Consider the following 17738-nt stretch of genomic DNA (forward strand, 5'->3'; position numbering starts at 1 on the left):
GCAATGAATGAAAACCAAAATTCACTTATCATAATATCAAGTACCCAGTTTCATATTTGAAAAAAGAAAATCACCTATTTTAAAATTACGAACACTGGGGGCTATGGGGCTGGGGATTTAGCTCAGTGGCTTAAGTGCCTGCCTGGTAAGCTTAAGGTCATGAGTTCAATCCCCCCCAGCACCAAAAAAAAAAAAATTACAAACACTGAAACAAAGCTCAGTGAATTCTCCAATCTTCTTTGTAGCAATTAACAGTTCCAGGACAAGAAAGTATATTGATTTATCACTCCCACCCCCAATAAGTGAGAGCCAGGGCAATTTTATCTATTTTTGGTAAGAGAAAAGGGTTAAAAAATACACTGAGAAATGTGTCTTTTTTTTTTCTGTTTATTTTGTTTTTGGTCTTTTTGAGACAGGGTCTCACTACGCAATTCGGGCTGGCCTTGAGCTCACTTCATAGCCCAAGCTGGTCTTAAACTTGCAATGATCCTCCTGCCTCAGCCTCCTGAGTGCTGGGATTACAGGCATGCACTGCCACGCCCAGCTGAGAAATATGGGTACACTAGAACTGAGAACAAGGCTAAAATGTAAGGGATGACTAACAGATAAGAAGCTGGTAGAGAAAACTGCTACATAGACTGGAACATTCAGAAAGACAGAAAGCAAGCCAGGAAGAATTACTCAAGGAAGACAGTAGGAACTTCAATAAGAAAAGTAAACAAATGTATCAAATATAATATATCCAGAAGAATGAAAGTAAGAATTCACTGGATGTGAGCACTGGGATTCATCCATTATTTCTGACAGTTTTGTATGGCAGAAGCAATGGTAGAAGGCACGAATTTGAAGAGTGAATTGGAAGTGAAAAAATAGATAATGTGAGTTTTCATCCATTCTTTTAAAGAAAAAACTTGGACTGAAGGGAAGGATAGACTGGAGACTGAAGAGAGAATTTTGTTTCATGGCACTAGAGATTGAATTGAAAGTCTTCACACCATTACAGCCCCAATCCTCTTCACTATTTAAAATAGGCTCTAGGGGGCAGGAGATTTAGCTCAGCGGCATAAGCACCTTCCTTGCAAGTGTGCAGTTGTGAGTTCGATCCCTGGTACCGAAAAAGACAAAAAAAAAAAAATAAAATAGGCTCTAAGTAGTGAGGCAGGATTTATAACTGCCTCAACTCTTGTGCTGGGATCACAGATGTGCACATCTGGCTTCATGTGTTTTGGTTTTTTTATACAAGGAAAGACCCTCAAGCATATTTACACTCAGCAGAAGAGTCAGTAAATCATCCAACACCAAGGAATAAATTATAATGAATTCCAAGAGGATTTTGGTAAGACGAATAAAGAAGTATTTATACTTTGAATAATGCTTGCTTTAGGAAATATTTAAACTGGGTGTGGTGGCACACACCTGTAATCCCAGCACCTGGGAGAGCTGAGGTAGAAGGATTTTGAGTTCAAAGCCAGCCTGGCCTACATAGTGAGTTCAGGGCCAACCTGAACAGGTATCAACAGATAGATAGATAGACAGACAGATATATATAGATAAATCAATCTTGTGACAGGAAGTATAACTCAGTGACAGTATGTGCCCAGCATGCATGATACTCTGGGTTCAATCTCTAGCACCCCTCCAAAAAATCTCAAACTCAGCACGGTAGTACACATCTCTCATCCCAGCTAGTCAAGGCTATGAGGCAGGAAGATCACAAATTCAAGGTTAGCCTAGACAATTTAGCAAGACTCTGTGTCAAAATTAAAGGCTGCAAATATAGCTCAGCACTCCCTCAGTTCAGTCCCCAGCCCTCCTCCTCAAAGATCTTGTCCATTCTTCCCTACAGAACTACCTTGTTTTTGTAGGTTTTGGTTTTTCTCTCAGTATTGAGGATTGAACGCAGAGCTTTACACTGAGCTGCAAGCCGTTTTTCATTTTTTGAGACACAGATTTACATTATCCAGGCTGTCCCTGAGTTTGTGATTCTTCTGCCTCAGCTTCCCAGTGTGCTAGAACTTCCTTGCTCTTTGGGCCAGACCTAGAGTGTTCCTTGTATTGCTCTACCAAGGTTTTATATTGATCATCCAGGAGTTGACTTATACCCAGAGTTGACTGTATCAGCCAGGGGTTGTCAGCCCACCTCTTCGTTCCTTAAACTATGAGAGTGGCTCAGAGGTGAGACTGTCAGTGCAACAACTGGGAGCTCATTAGGGAATTCTCTTACAAACAGTTCTGCAAGATGCCAACTCCACGATTGAGGGGTCACAACTTGGGTGAGCCATCTTGCTGGTAAGGATGGTCTGCAGTCTTGAGGCTGCAGCAGTGCTGGACCAGCAAAAGTTTTTTTGTCATAGTTGTGTATGACTAATGACAAGAATACTTTGCTTAGCCAAACTGGTCAGGCTTTGGACCTGACCCAGTCTATCCGTGCATTTCCTTGTACAATCTAGTTTTAGCAAAATAACTCTTAAGTCCATCTGGCCAGAAGCCCCCGTTCTAAATATCTGATTAAGGTACCTCATCCTCCAGGTGATATCTGGTCACCAGGCCTGTCTTCAGCAAGCATCCTAGTAGGTCAGTTTAGACAGAATTTCCCTTATCCTGGAAACTTCCTCTTAGCAATTTCCCATCCACTGCCTCCTGCACTGTTTCTTGGTTAGAAATTCCCACTTGTCTATGCTACATTCAGCAATTAGCCCTCCCTAATACAAGAACGTGCTGGACTGGTCCCTATACTTATGTGTTTCAATGGCATTGTCTGATATATGGTGAATGATTATATTTATTCTTTTCAGTTCAGTGTACCATTTTTAAATGTTGCTATGGTTTTAAGTGTCCCTCCAAAAGTACATGTGCTAGAAACTTAACTGCCAAATTCCTGTGTCAATGGTATGTGGAGATGGGATCTTTGGGAGGTAACTGGGATTAGATAAAGTTGTAAGAGCAGAGCCCCCAGAATGGCATTAGTGGCTTTACAAAATGAGGAGATGAGCCAGCACACTCTGTTTCACCGGGGGACACCCTCTGCCATATACAACACAGTGAGAAGGTGCTCCTCAGATGCCAACGTCACACCACTGGCCTTCCCAGTCTTCACAACTGTCAGCTATTCTGATGTGTCCTCAAAAAAAACAAAACAACAAACAAAAAAACCCTGTGAGCTAAATAAATCTACTCACAAATTATTCAGACTGTGGTATTTGTCTGGTTAGAATAACAGAAAATTAAAACAAATTTGTCTTTGATACTCTCATAAACAACTCAGACCTAAACACCACATCTATAGTACCTAGCATATGTCCGATTTCCAACTGAGCTTGAGGTTCTACTTGTATAAGCAGCAATGCAGCTCACTTAGGCTTGTAATTAGGAGGGGGATAGACAGACCCTAGGAACAATGTTATTTATTTCATATATTTACATTACGTTCTAGGCCAAAGGCTTCCTGACTATGCCAAAAGCAAACTCCACCACATTACTCAGGGTCTTGTCACCAAAGGCACTCACTTTTTTTGTCATGTTCCATTCAAGTGCCTAATCAGCATACTGTACACAGGACTCCTATATTTCTGTTTGTTTGGTTTTTGAGACAGGGACTCAACATGTAGTCCAGCTGGCTTTCAACTCACTATGAAGCCAGATTGGCCTTGAATTCAGAGCAACCCTCCTGCCTCAGCCTCCTGAATGCTAAGGCCCAGTGGCTCTTGTATTTCTAACAATCATATATAAAAACAATCTGCATGGGGACTGGGGACATAGTTCAGTGGCACAAGTGTCTTCCTGGCAGGTGAGGCTGTGAGCCTGATCCCTGATACCAAATAAATAAATAAATAAATAAGCAAACATCATCTGCATGAAAGCCAAGCATGGTGGCACATGCCTGTGGATCTGGTGGCTAACCATTGCATTAATTCTACATAGATTTATTCCAAACTAGGCAATGTACTATGTGACAGGAAATGTAGTGGCAAACACACAAATACATAGCAATAGGGAAAGAAATGGTAGAAAAACAACATGCTTTTTCTAATATCAAGACAATTGGAGTATGAAAAGAAGTAAATTGGTCAACTTTAAGAATGAGGAAGGAGGGCTGGAGATTTAGGTCAGCAGCATAAGCACCTGCCTTGCAAGTATGCAGTCCTGAGTTCAATCCCTGGTACCAAAAAAAAAAAAAAAAAAAAAAAGGGAAAGGAAGAAAAAAGGAAAAAAGATAAACTAGATGAAAGGTTAGTAAAGATCTAGGACTACAACTCAAAGCTTTCCCAGACCCAAAGAAGAGGTTCCTATCCACCCTACTACTGCCTCACTAACCCAAAATATATTTCATATCTATAAGGTATTTTCATACCTAAAAGGTATTCACATCTAAAAAATATTTTAGCCTCTTTTTAAGTAACAAATTACTTCTTTTTTTTACATCCTATCTAGTAGTACCTTTGAGAACTCAAACTAGCCGTAAGCTCCTGGTGCTAGGTGACTCCTTGGATGATCTTTGTTTTGGGGAGTGGAGGTAATCTCAGAACCTAGGGCAGTCATGGTCAACCTTTTAGAGCTTTCATGACACAAACACCTCACTGTGGCACATACCCATAGGTTCTCTACCACTGGCCTATGCATGCTAGGGAGGTGCTCTCCCACAGCCATCTATACCCTGCAGTGCTCTTCAACATAACTCAAACTGTCAACTGTGTATTACCTACCTCTTCCTTTCTCTGCCTCAGATTTTTTAGTTTGTTTCTCTATGGAGCTGCGCATAATCATCAGTCAGACACCCTGAAGAAGGTTAAGGTAACTTAATCCTGTATTTACATGGTCATTTGGTAGAATCTCTAAAATCTGTCACAAACGATCTTTCCAGTAATAAATATTGCAGTTCTGGAGATCAAATACAGGGTCTTGCACATACTAGGCAATTTTTTTGGCAGACAGGGTCTCACTGTGTAGTCGTCTAGGCTGGCCGTGAACTTGCAGCAATCCTCCTGCTTTGGCCTCTGGCATGCTGAGACTACAAGTGTGTCATCACAACTGGCTTTTTCCTTTTTCATAACCAAATTTCTATTATGAGTACTAGTACAAATTTCAGAATGATAGCACTGATTACAGGTAGAGATAAGGTATATCTTTATGCTCTATAACCTGAAAACATTCATCAACTATCAAATCCTATTATAAATTCTCATGAAAAGTAAACCTGAAGCAATACGTCTTTTGTGTATTTCCCAAACTTGTCTTATCATAATCTCTTTGGGTGCCTGCTAAAATTAGTTTTGTTTTTTTTTTCTTTTGGAGACAGAGTCTCAATATTCACTTCAGGCTGGCCTTGGGCTCACTTTATAGCCCAGGTTGGTCTTGAACTTGCAACAATCTGCCTGCCTCAGCCTCCCAAGTTCTGGGATTACAGAAGTGTGCCACCACACCTGACTTAAAATTTTTGAGGCAGGATAATCACCGCAAGTTTGAGACCAGCCTGGGGTACCTAGTGAATTCAAGATCAGCCTAAACTGCATAGTAAGACCCTGTCTCAAAAACTAAAAAAAAATTGAGAATTCAGACACATTAATTTGAAATACTATTTAGCTCAGTGTCACAAGAGCCTGCCTGACGAGTGTGAGGTCATGAGTACAATACCCACTACCAAAAATAAATAAAAATGTAATACACACACACACACACACATATGTAGTATCTAAATTATGTTTTTTAACCTAATAGAACTGTAAGAACTTCTTAGAATTTTACATAGTTTAATTTGTTGTTAAATAATTTCAGGACTCTTTGTTATTTATTTATTTGCGGTATACAGGATTGAACCCAGCCTTTTCACACTGAGCTATATTCCCAGTCCTCCTTTTTCTTATAGACAGGATCTTACTAAATTATCCAGTTTAGGTTCGAACTTATGATCCTTTTGTCTCAGCCTCCCAGAATTTTGTATTACAGGCATGTGTCACAAATTTGGTTCTTTGGTTTTTAGACCATTTCCTTCTGCTAAAATAAAATCACAACATAATAATTCAAATACTGTAAAAATAGTTGAACATACCTACAATTCTAGTTTATGAAAAGTAACTCAGTCGCAAAACAAAATTTTTAATTTTAAAAACATTAACAAAATTCCTTGGCTATGAGCTCTTTAGTTTTAACCACTGATAGTTGAACCCAGGGCCTTATGAATCTTAGGCAAGTCCTTTATAAATGAACAATCCACTCAGCTCTAAATAATAGTAATTTCTAAGCCATGCCTTATTAATTCATGTTGAATTCTATGTGTTTCTCCAAAAGGAGCAAAATAATCCTAATAAAATTTATGAAACTGCCAGATGTGGTGACACACACCTGTAAGCCTAACTACATGGGAGGCTGAGATAGGAGGACCACAAATTTAACCACAGCGGGGGGAATTTAACAACACAGTGAGACCTTGTCCCAAAATAGGAAAATTTTTTTGGGTCTTTTTTTTTTTGTACCAGGGATCGAACTCACAACCGCATGCTTGCAAGGCAGGTGCTTATGCCGCTGGGCTAAATCCCCAGCCCCAGAATAGGAAATTTTAAAAAGGCTGTGGATATAGTTCAGTGCAAAGGCCCTGGATTCAATACTTAGTAACACAGAAAGAAAAGAGAAGGGGCTGGGGATTTAGCTCAGCAGCATAAGATCCTGCCATGCAAGCAGACAGTCATGGGTTTGATACCTGGTACCGATAAGAAAAGAAAGAGACAAAAAAAATTTTTTTTAAATAAGAAAGAAAAGAGAAAAGAGAAGAAAAAGCAAGCAAAAAAGATAAAAGCAGGGCCTGTAAGGCTGAGGAACCTGGAAGACTGAGGCAGGAAAATTAAAATTTTGAGGCCAGCCTGCACTACATAGTAAGATCCTATATCATTTAAAGAAACACACCCATACACAATCCATATGATTTAGATATATAATATATATCTCAGGATGTAGCTCAGGTAATAGTCCTCCTGGGTTCAATTTCCAGTACAAAAAAAAAAAAAGAAAGGAAAAAAAAAAGGTGAAACTGCAAAAATTCACTCCACTCAGCTAAAATGTAACTGAGTGACAAGTTATTTTTAAAATTCAGCAGACACTATTCTAGAGTTAAGTATTTAAAGTCTTTTTCCAAATAAAACATGTCAAACTGAACACTCCAGTTCAATCCTGTGTTAAGAACTTGCCCCAAAACATTTTCATTCAGCAGCTGACATTCAGATAACATATTCATAGGGATTCCTTACCCTGATTTCTCACATATACTCTTTTACAATAAATTATTTAAGCTTCCTAAATCTGTGTACATAGCTTTATAAAGGAAGGCATAAAATTCATTACACTCATTATTCCACTTTTAGATATATATCAAAGAAATAAAAATATATGTCTACACAAAAACATGCACATCATGTTCAAGGCAACATTATATACAACAGTCAGAAAGTAGAGCCAGGAGTCAGGCGTGGTAACACATGCCTGTAAGTCTGTAACCCCAGTACTTGGGAAGCTGAGACAGGAGTGCCATGAATTCAAGGCCAGTTTGAACTACATAAGAAAGTTCAAGGCCAGCCTGAGTTGCAAAGTGAGACTCTGTCATGGCGGACACAGCACACAGCAGACTGGGTGGAGCAGGGCAATCACTGTGAGTTTGAGTATAGTGTACATAGTGAATTTAAGCACAGCCCGAACTACATAGCAAGACCCTAAGTCTCCAAACCCTTGCACCAATACAGTATCTGGAACCTGAGGCAGGAGGATTACCATGAGTTCAAACTCAGCCTGAACTACACAGAGACCCTGTCTCTAAAAACAAAACAAATTAAAATTTAAATAAATATAAAAATTTTGAAATTTTATTTTTTATTTTTTTTAAATTTTTAAATTTTAAAAGCTGAAGTCAAATAGTATGACTATAAAATGTTTGCTAGAAACACTTGATAATGTAGGAAGCAGAAGCAGACTATGACACTGTTCAATACATTTTTGTTGTTACATACCAGTTTTTATAAATATTCTCAAAAAGGCTTGAAAATAAAATGCATTTCTGTATCACCACAAAAAGCAAGCAAGCAAGCAAGCAAGCTGGGCATGGTGGCACATGTCTGTAATCCCTGAACTTGGGAGGCTGTGGCAGGATTGCAGTGAATTTGAGGCCAGCCTGGGCTACACAGTGAGTTCAAGACCAGCTTGAACTATACAGAGAGACCTTGTCTCAGAAAAGAGAAAAGGCTGGAGATGGAGCTATCAATTCCCGGCACCACAGGTAGGGTGGACTGCAGAGGAGTTTCTTTTCAGGGTGATGAAAACAGTGCAGATGGCTGCCTAATAATTCTGTAGACATATTGAAAATCATTAAATTATACAACCATAAACCATATGATATATTAATTATCTCAATAAAGGTGTTTTTAAAAATCAACAACACTTGTGCTGAGGATATAGCTTGCTGGTAGAGCTTGGAAAGTGAGACCCTGGGTTTTATCCCTAGCACAGCAAACAGGACAAAACAACACAAGGGGCTAGGAAAGTCCTTCAGTGGGGGCTCTGCAGGACTCCCCAAAACCCAGTCACTCTAAAAACAGCTCTCCTCCCCCGACTCACATATATTAAGAATTCTTGGTTCACTTATTTAGGATATGAGTCAAAATAATGTCTGAAACATTACAAAAGCAGGATAAAAACACACTGTTACTAAATCTAGGGTTGAGAATGTAGCTTAATGGTAAAGCACATTCCTAATATAAACCAGGCTCTGGATTTGATCTCTAGAACCACTAACAAAAACTTGTTTAAAATATTTCATCAGAAAAGCATACACACACACACACACACACACACACACATATACATCCAAGCTGGCTTTAAATTCACTGTGATTCTCCTGCCTCAACTTCCTGAGCGCCAGGATTACAGGCTTGCACCATCATGCCTTGCTAAAACAAAAAAAAAAATATTTTTAACACACATTTTAACAAATAAAGTATTTTAAAAGTGATTGTTGTCTTAATCCTAAAAGCTAGTACGTTATATTGATTTACTCATAAGTGAAATGAATTGGACTCACATGTGTAAACCTCGAATCGTTCCCCTAGTGTGAGAAACTGAAAGAAATGTGTGTGTGTGTGTGTGTGTGTGTGTGTGTGTGTGTAAAAGAGATAATTAAGATAGTTATACTAATGTTCTTAGTTCATTGAAAAGAAAGGTTTGGACAATTAAATGCAGGTTATCTTGTACTCTGAGTAACTAATTTAAAGATAATATTAAAGATAATTTAAAGATAATGGATTAAGTATTGTTACTCGCTAATTATCGTTTTGAAATTTTATTTTTCTTTAAAATTTTTTAAAAATATAACTTCAAATAAACCCAGGAAAAAACTGATTTAATAATGTGTTAGTGAGTATATTTCCCTTTAAAAACTGCACTCAAAACTTACACATTCTGGAGCTGGGTATGGTGTGCATGCCTACAATCCCAGCACCAGGAGGCTGAGGCAGAATGATTGGCATTTCAGATCAGCATGCACTACATAGTGAGTTCAACTTAATACATCTTCAACTGAACTCAACAATTATTGGGATACACTCCTCCACATATGCATATGAACCACTTGGAAAAATCCTTAGAACCTGATCATTCGGAGTGAAAGGAGGTTGAAAATCTTTGTCTACTTCCAAATGAAGAATATTTCCAAATGATTTGAATATTTTCTACTTACAGGTAAAAATGTGCCAGGTTTATTACCCATCTATGCATACAAAGTAATAAGCAGTTCATTACCTATACAAACAATTTTCCAAAGTGCTTAAAGGGAGGGGGTTTCAATACTATAAGCACCACACAATTTTTTTTTCCATGATTAGTGCATTAAAAAGGGGGAGGGAGTATCTAAAGGGTGTGGCAACTCATCCAAGGTCACACAAGTCTGGGCAAAGAGCAACGTTCTGGTTACAACAAACCTCCAAGGGAACTCTTACCACAGTTTCGCAAAAAACGATTTCGCTTTGTTTTACATGTAAAACAAAAAAGGGGGAGAGGGGACTGTCAGCTTAGGTCAAACTTCTAAACAAAAACAGTGCGAAAGCTATTTCGGATGCACACTTGTGCAGGAAGCGATTAAGAGCTGAATAAAGCTACCAACAGCACCAACTTAAAAAGATAGGATACGAAGGCAAGAAATCAGGGGCCTCCTCAGAATGCTGGGAGGATAAATATAAAAAGAAATAAGGACAGCGTTGGACTGCGTATGCCACCAAGAGTAAGGCAGGCTTTTCTGAAAAACTGCGTTATCAGAAAACTTAAGACTTCTTTTTTTTTTTTTTTTTTTTTTTTTAGCTTTTTTTTTTTTGTCTTTTTCATTTTTATCGGTACGAGGGATCGAACTCACGACCGCCTGCTTCCAAGGCAGGTGCTTATGCCGCTGAGCTAAATCCCCAGCCCCAAACTTAAGACTTCTAACAATCTGTGAAAGAGAGTGACTAGCTCTGGGAACACTAGTGTACAGTCACTCTAAGTGAATGCCAGGCAAACCAGTGCCGCAACCAAAAACGAGTCCATTTTCCTTCGCCCAACCCTTAAAAGGATCCTAGGTTTCCTACGTGAAGCTATTTGTGGTAAAAGAACAATGTAGAGCAAAGGCCGAGTTCCTCCGCCAAGGCAGCCCACACCGGGAGAAGCGTCCGCAACCGGACCGCGCTGGACAGGTGCGGCGACAAAGGAACGGAGCCCGAAGCTTCACGAACCCTAGGGCTCTGGGACGCCGGGGGACACTGACACACACACGTTCACACACTCGCTGTCTCTCACGCATCGTCGGCACCACTGGGGAGTCGGTGGCCGATAGTCTCTGGACACCTTCGGAGGAAAATCGGAGGTGAAAACCGCCTTATCACTCAGCTCGGTCGGCCCGGAACCCCACTCCCCTCACCTGGCCCTGGCCCCTGCCCCAGAAGAGATGAAAGAGGCGGCGGCGGCGGCGGCAGTTGCTTCTGACAGGGTCCCCCAGCGGCGGTGGCTGCTTCGACCCGCGGCCCTAATCTACCGCCGCCGCCATGTTGGAGGGTGAGGTCACCCGCGGCGTGCTTCCGTCATCATCGGCGTCGGGGCGGATCCGGATTGCCGGAAGAGGCGGGCTCCTTTATCCGGAAGTACGGACCACAGAGTTCTCGGAGGTCTCGCGCTGATGTGACCCTGAGAGTTGACGCACTCCCTCTTGTAGCCTCTCTTTCCAGGAGCCCCTCAAATCTATGACTCTGGGGGTTGTGGAGGTTCGTTTCCTCTAAGCTTTATAAATGGGTCAACCTTGAGATTATACCCTTACGTGAAATAAATCGGACACACACGTTTAAATACCGCATTGTTTCTCTGGTGTGAGAAACCGAATGTACAAATAAGGACCAAAATGTATGATACTGGAAAATGGGAAAAAGTGTTCAAACAAGAAGGGAAATGAGGGATGGGGGGGCAGAGGGGAGAAGGGACAAGAAAAAAAGAAGGAAAAGTAGAAACAAAGCTTTTGTAAATAGAAGAGTTGAAGGGAGAGAAGGGAAAGGGGGAAAACGCTGCAAATTCTCTTGTGATGAATATTAGTGTGTATACCTAAAATGTAGCAATAAAATAAAAGAAAGAGTGGTCAGGAAACGTTATCCCTGTATCAAAAGAATAAATACATAAATTAAAACTTTAGTGTTTTCGAGGAACTGAAAGGAAACGAAAGCTTTGAGGTGGGAGCAAAGGGAGATGATCCAGACAGGCAGGTGCAAGGTCAGATGAGGCAACCAATCAGAAAGAAAACAAGCATCTGGAAGGCGACGGAGGCCTAAAAACCAGGAATAACTTCATAGCCCCTAGGTTTTAAACTACTCATTTTTCTTTGTGGAAATATGTTTAAAAAGGAAAAAAAGAATCGATTTTGGTGGCACAGGCCTATGGTCCCAGCACTCAAAAGGCAGAGAGACAGGAGGATCACTCCAAGCTAAAGACCAGCCTGAACTGCAGGCCAAGACCCTGTCTCAGAGAGAGAGGCAGAGAGAGACAGAGACAGAGACAGACATAGAGACAGAGAAAGAGAGAGAGGGACAGAGACAGAAACAAAAAGCACAAGCACAAACATCTTCCTAAATTAAAATTGCTATTTTCAACTACAATTTTTTTCTTTTCAGATTAATTTTCAATTCTGGGGTATTATACAGTACTTGGGATTGAACACTGGGCCTTCACACTGAACTACATTCTCATCCCTTTTTTATGTTTTGAGACAAGGTCTTGATAAATTGCTAACTTGTCTCACTTGGCCCCAGTGCAGGGGGTCACGGGCATGCTGCCACTGTGCTGGGCAACTTTAATACTCTGTGTGTGGTGCTAGGGGTGGAACCCAGGACTCATGCATAGTAATCACACACTGTACCACTGCATCCCACCCCCTGCCCTCCCCAACATTTAAAGGTCAAGATAATTTACACTTACCTGACTCTCTCCCTGTATATCCTCAGCAAACCAACGCAAGAGTCAGTTTATCTACTCTGCCTCTCTCCTTTTAGTTAACCCAAGTGGGAGTGGTAGATGACAAGCGCACAGGTCCTCTGACTAAGCTAGCAGGAATCTAGGTTGGTACTTTTGGTGAAGTCATAGGAAGATTGGTTTATTAACAGTAGAATTTTTTGTGTGTGTGTGCCGGAGATTGAACTCACGACTGCATGCTTGCAAGGCAGGCTCTTATGCCGCTGAGCTAAATCCCCAGCCCCTTAACAGTAGAATTTTAAAAGAACGTATCTGAAAACCTGCTTTAAGATCCACAAACTAGTCTGGGGATACTACCCTGTAAACTCAACACTCAGGAAGCTGAAGCTACAGGATCGCCAACTTGGACGATATAGCAAGACAGTCTCCAAAAACACCAAAAGGAAAAAAGAAAAAGATTCTCCATAACACTAAACTAATATAGGATATTGGATTTTAAAAAGTATTGGTTGATTAATGTTCACATGTAGAATGGGCCTTCTGTATCTGTGGGCTAATAGAAGCATAGATTGACAATGTTTGAAAAACTTTTTACCAGTATTGAACATATACACTTTTTTCTTGTCTTCCTCCAAACAATAACATATAACAACTATTTACTTAGCATTTTCATTGTAACTGGTATCTAAGCATCTTGAAGCCCAGTGCAGTGGCAGGGGCTTATTTTGTTTTGTTTTGTTTTGTTTTGTTTGTATTTGCTTGTTGTGTGTGTGTGTTTTGTCTGAGACAAGGTCTCCCTGTGTGGCTCACTTTATAGCCCAGGCTGGTGTCAAACTTGTCGCTGGGATTGTAGACATGTGTCACCATGCCTGACTGTGGCACAGGTTTGTAATCAAGCACTCTGGGAGGCTGAGGCAAGAGAAATGCAAGTTTGAGTCCAATTTGGGCAACTTAATGTTTTAGAACCTGTCTCAAGATAAAATTTTTAAAAATAATTTGGGATGTAGCTTAGTGCAAAGGCCCTGGATCCTATCTGTAGTTTTATTGGGGGAGGAGCAAGAATCTTGAAATAATTTACGGTGTACAGGAAAGTGTTCTGGGTCATAGGTAAATACTGCACCATTTTATATAAAGGATTTATGCATCCACGTAGTTTGGTTGTTGAGAGCAATCCTGGAGAAGGTAATAAGAGACAATTGTACTCATAAAATTTTTTCACTCCAGCAATTGTGTCTGTAGAATTTACCACATTGTTATCAGACAGGACCTGGCCTGCTCCTTGGGGAGTCAGCAAGGCAGTGTAGAAAGCAGTTGTTTAAGGGTTTTAACATGGAAGAACTGCCGCACAAAGGGCGATGCTAATCATTCCGCTGACATAGTAACACGACCTGGGTAAGTGTGGGGGTTGCACTAGAGGCCTCATGAATGTTAGGCAAATTCACTGCCATGGAGCAACATCTCCAGCCCAGACACAGTTTTTAAAGTCAAGTATCACTGGATATGGATCACCACGTGCCTACAGTCTCAGCTACCTGGAAGGCTGGGGCAGGAGCTTCACTTGAGCCCAAGAATTCAGGACCAACCTGGGCCACATAGCAAGACCCTCCCTAATAAACAAACAAACAAACAAATTGAAACTTCATGGTGATAGACATTGTCACATTGGGGTAATAGTTCATAGTAAATGAATATTTGAATTGTTCTTTGTAGTTTTGAATGTTTTCTAAAGTCTCACAATAATAAGGCACTGCACTGTTTTGTTGTTGTTTTGTGTTTTTTGAGACTGGAATCTCACTATGTAGCCCAGGCTGGCCTTCAACACATGGCAATCAACCTGCCCGAGCCTCCCTGGGTGCTGGGACTACAGGAGTGCACCCCCACATATGTGTCCATCATGCTATCCTTTAAAAAACAAAGGCACAGACCTAGAATATAGCTCTGTGGCACAGAGCCTGCTTGCAAGCACAAGGCCCCGAGTGCGATTTCTGGTACAAAACAAAACAAAACAAAACAAAAACAAAGGCATAATTGACTTGGACAATACTATATTTAAATCATCAATTTCGGGCCAGGGATTTAGCTCAGCAGCATAAGCATTTGCCTGGCAAAGTGTGAGGTTGTGAGTTCAGTTTTGGTACCAAAAAAAAAAAAAAATTAAAATAAAATAAATAATGAGATATGGCATGTCCTATCCCACTTCCTAAATCTAGTCATTTGCAGAATATCATACAAATAAATATGAGGAGGGATTGTAATTCATTCTTTTTTTTCATTTTTGATATCAAGAATTGAACTCATGACCTCATGTCTGCCAGGCAGGCAGTTGTGTCACTGAGCTAAATCCCCAACCTGGGATTATAGTTCAGATGAGTTCATGCCACCTTATCCTTGCCTAGGGATGTGAAGAGGAAGGCATAATTCTGCAAATCTGTCTTTGGGGATGCTGAGGAATAAAGCTGCTAATGCAGAAACTGACACAATGAAACAACCCTATCATGTGGCTTTAGTTCAGCAGATAAACTACAGGTAAAGTTAAATTTAACTACAAGGATTGTTGTGCTGCTCGTTTTTACTGTACTGTGGTAAAACCTTTTTCTTATCAAAACATTAACAGTCTGAATTCAAGGCCAGCCAGCAATACAAAGTGAGACCCTGTTTTAAAACAAAAAACAAAAACTCCATAAAACATTACCAGTCTTCTCAAAGATGTGTACTTGTTTTCTTTTCTTTTTTCTTTTTCTTTCTTTTTTTTTTTTTTTGTTTCTTTGAAACAGGGTTTTAGGGGCTGGAGATTTAGCTCAGCGGCATAAACGCCTGCCTTGCAAGCAGACAGTCATGAGTTCGATCGATCCCTGGTACCGATAAAAAAGAAGAAAAAAAAAAGAAACAGGATTTTACTATGCAGGTTAGGCTGGCCTTAAACTCATTTTGTAACCTAGGCTGGAGACTAAAAAAACTTTAATAGCCGGATGTGGTCATGCAAGCCTGTAATCCTTGAACTCAAGAGGCTGCGGCAGAAGGGTCACTATGAGTTCAAGGCCAGCCTGAAGGACATAGCAAGACTCTGTTTTTAAAAATCTCTATCCATCTGCCATTAACTACAATGACATTGTACACTATATAGCTGGAAAACTATTTGGTAGCATGTATTAAAAGTCTTAAACATGTATGCATAATTTTCATTCCAGGGACAGGGAGCACTAGGTATGGTGGCACGTACCTGTAACCTAGCACTGAGGAAGGCAGAGGCAGGAGGATCACAAGATCAAGCCCAGAACGGGCAATTTACTGACTTAGCAACCCACAGTGTCAAAATAAAAAGTAATAAAGAGCTGAGGATAGAGGTCTTGAGTTCAATCCCTAGTACCACACACACACACACACACACACACACACACACACACACACTGTTAGATGTATAATGTATTCACAACCCATAATTTAAATCTACTTATGATGATACTATCAAGTAAAATCAAGTTGGAGGGCTTTCTACGATGTCCATATTCTTCAAAAAGGTCAGCATTCCTGTAGTCCCTGCAATTAAGTAGCTAAAGGGGGAGGAGCAGTCATTCTGGATCAGACAGGGGAACTCACACCTGTCTAAAAAGTGTTTCTAGGGGCTGGGGATTTAGCTCAGTGGCATAAGTGCCTGCCTTGCTAGCACGCAGTCGTGAGTCCGAGCCTTTCCATGTTTTATTACTCAAAGAGCTTTATCTTTTATTTAGCCTCCTGGCTCTGCTTGTGCCTTCAACACTTTCAGCACGATTTTCTGCTCTTCAGTACGGGATCAAGCTCTTTTGATCCCAACACAGACACGTGGTGCACGTGAAGCCCTGTAGTCTCTGCAGATGAGCTGCTGTTTTAGACAATCTCATTTAAGAACTTCAGGTCCCACTGTGAGAACCCCTCCAAGTCTGCCTGGGCTAACACCACACACAGACTTGAGGGCCTTCCCAAACTTCTTGGTACAGAGGTAAACAATTCCATTCCCTGGGGCTCCGGACACCCTAGCTTTTGTTTATTTGTTGCCTTTTGAGAGGGAGTCTCAGGTTGGCCTTGAATTGTTTAGTAACCCAGGCTGGCCTTGAATACCCAGCAGTCCTCCTGCCTTAGTCTCAGGAGTGCTGGGAGTGCTGGGATTACAGGTTTGTGTCACCACGCTTAGTTTTGTATTGTGGGAAGGCTACAGTGGTATGTCAAGGGCTGCACCATTGTGAAAGTCTTCTCTCACTGTCCACAGAAGAGCTCAAACAAAATTTTAAATGTATAGCTCAGCTGGGTGTTGTGGCACATGCCTGTAATTCCAGCATCTGGAAGGCTGAAGCAGGAGGACTGCTGTGAGTTCAATGCCAGCATGGGCTACGAAGTGAGTTCAAGGCCAGAGTGAATTGTGTAGCAAAACTGTCAAAAAAAAAAAAAAAAAGAAAGAAAGAAAAAGAAAAAAACAAAAATATAGCTCAAAGCCAGGTGTGGTGGGTCACTTCTGTGATCTCAGCACTCAGGAACCTGAGGCAAGAGAATTGCCACAAATTGAAGGCCACCCTAGGCTACATAGTGGGTTCAAGACCAACCTGAGGACCCTGGGATTTTGCTCAGAGGCTCAAGTGCCTGCCTGGCAAGCATAAGGTGGTAAGTTTGATCCCCAGTACAAAAAAAAAAAAAAACAACTAGACAGAACTACATAATAAGACCTTATCTCAAAAACAAAACAAAGCATATATATATATATATATATATATATATATATATCAGCGGAAAGTCATTTTCCTAGAATGCTCAAATCCCTTGGTTTACCCTCTACTACAGCCAAGAAAAAAAATCATAGCATATGCCCTTGATTTGATATGATACTCTGTGATCTGCCCAAAACTCAACCCCTGTCTAATCATGATGAAAATTCCAATATATCCTGTATTATACCTAACCAATACTCCTCACAACTATCAGGTTACTCCAACACAAACAGAAACAGTAAGAGCCAAAAAGAGCCTAAAAAGACACAGGACCCAAACATAATGTGGTAGCCTCGACAGGATCTGGAACAGAGAGAAATGAATTGGATTCCAAACCCAAAAACACTGGACTCCTGGGGCAGCGAAAGCCAGGCTTTACTCCATGTTCTTCAAAGAGTGATGCCCACACACACAGACAGGCACAGCTGACTTCAGGAGCTGTTTGCTTCTGTTCTTAACTCACAGGACTCCTGTGGCCCATTCGCCCCTGCCTGGGATCCGGAGTTCAGTCTGACTCCAGCAATTTCCCACTTCCTTTTTCCCTCCCCA

General features: G+C 40.8%; 1 protein-coding gene across 10 annotated transcripts in view; it reads right to left on the reverse strand.

Annotated features, from left to right (window-relative positions):
• Bcl2l13 (BCL2 like 13) overlaps window positions 1-11116 on the reverse strand; it is a 72759-nt gene extending 61643 nt beyond the window's left edge. For 7 of the 10 annotated variants that reach the window (XR_010050662.1, XR_010050663.1, XR_010050661.1 and 4 more), the window contains exon 1: window positions 10922-11116. The gene's annotated coding sequence lies outside the window, so the exon portion shown is untranslated. The remainder of the gene's footprint in view (window positions 1-10921) is intronic. The other 3 variants (XM_003461761.5, XM_013156323.3, XM_013156324.3) reach the window with 3 other exon arrangements.
• Window positions 11117-17738: the final 6622 nt, after the last annotated feature.

The sequence above is a fragment of the Cavia porcellus genome, unplaced genomic scaffold, assembly GCF_034190915.1.
Source record: "Cavia porcellus strain 051 isolate PalLab524CR breed Dunkin Hartley unplaced genomic scaffold, mCavPor4.1 scaffold_11, whole genome shotgun sequence".
Classification (NCBI taxonomy): Eukaryota; Metazoa; Chordata; class Mammalia; order Rodentia; family Caviidae; genus Cavia; species Cavia porcellus.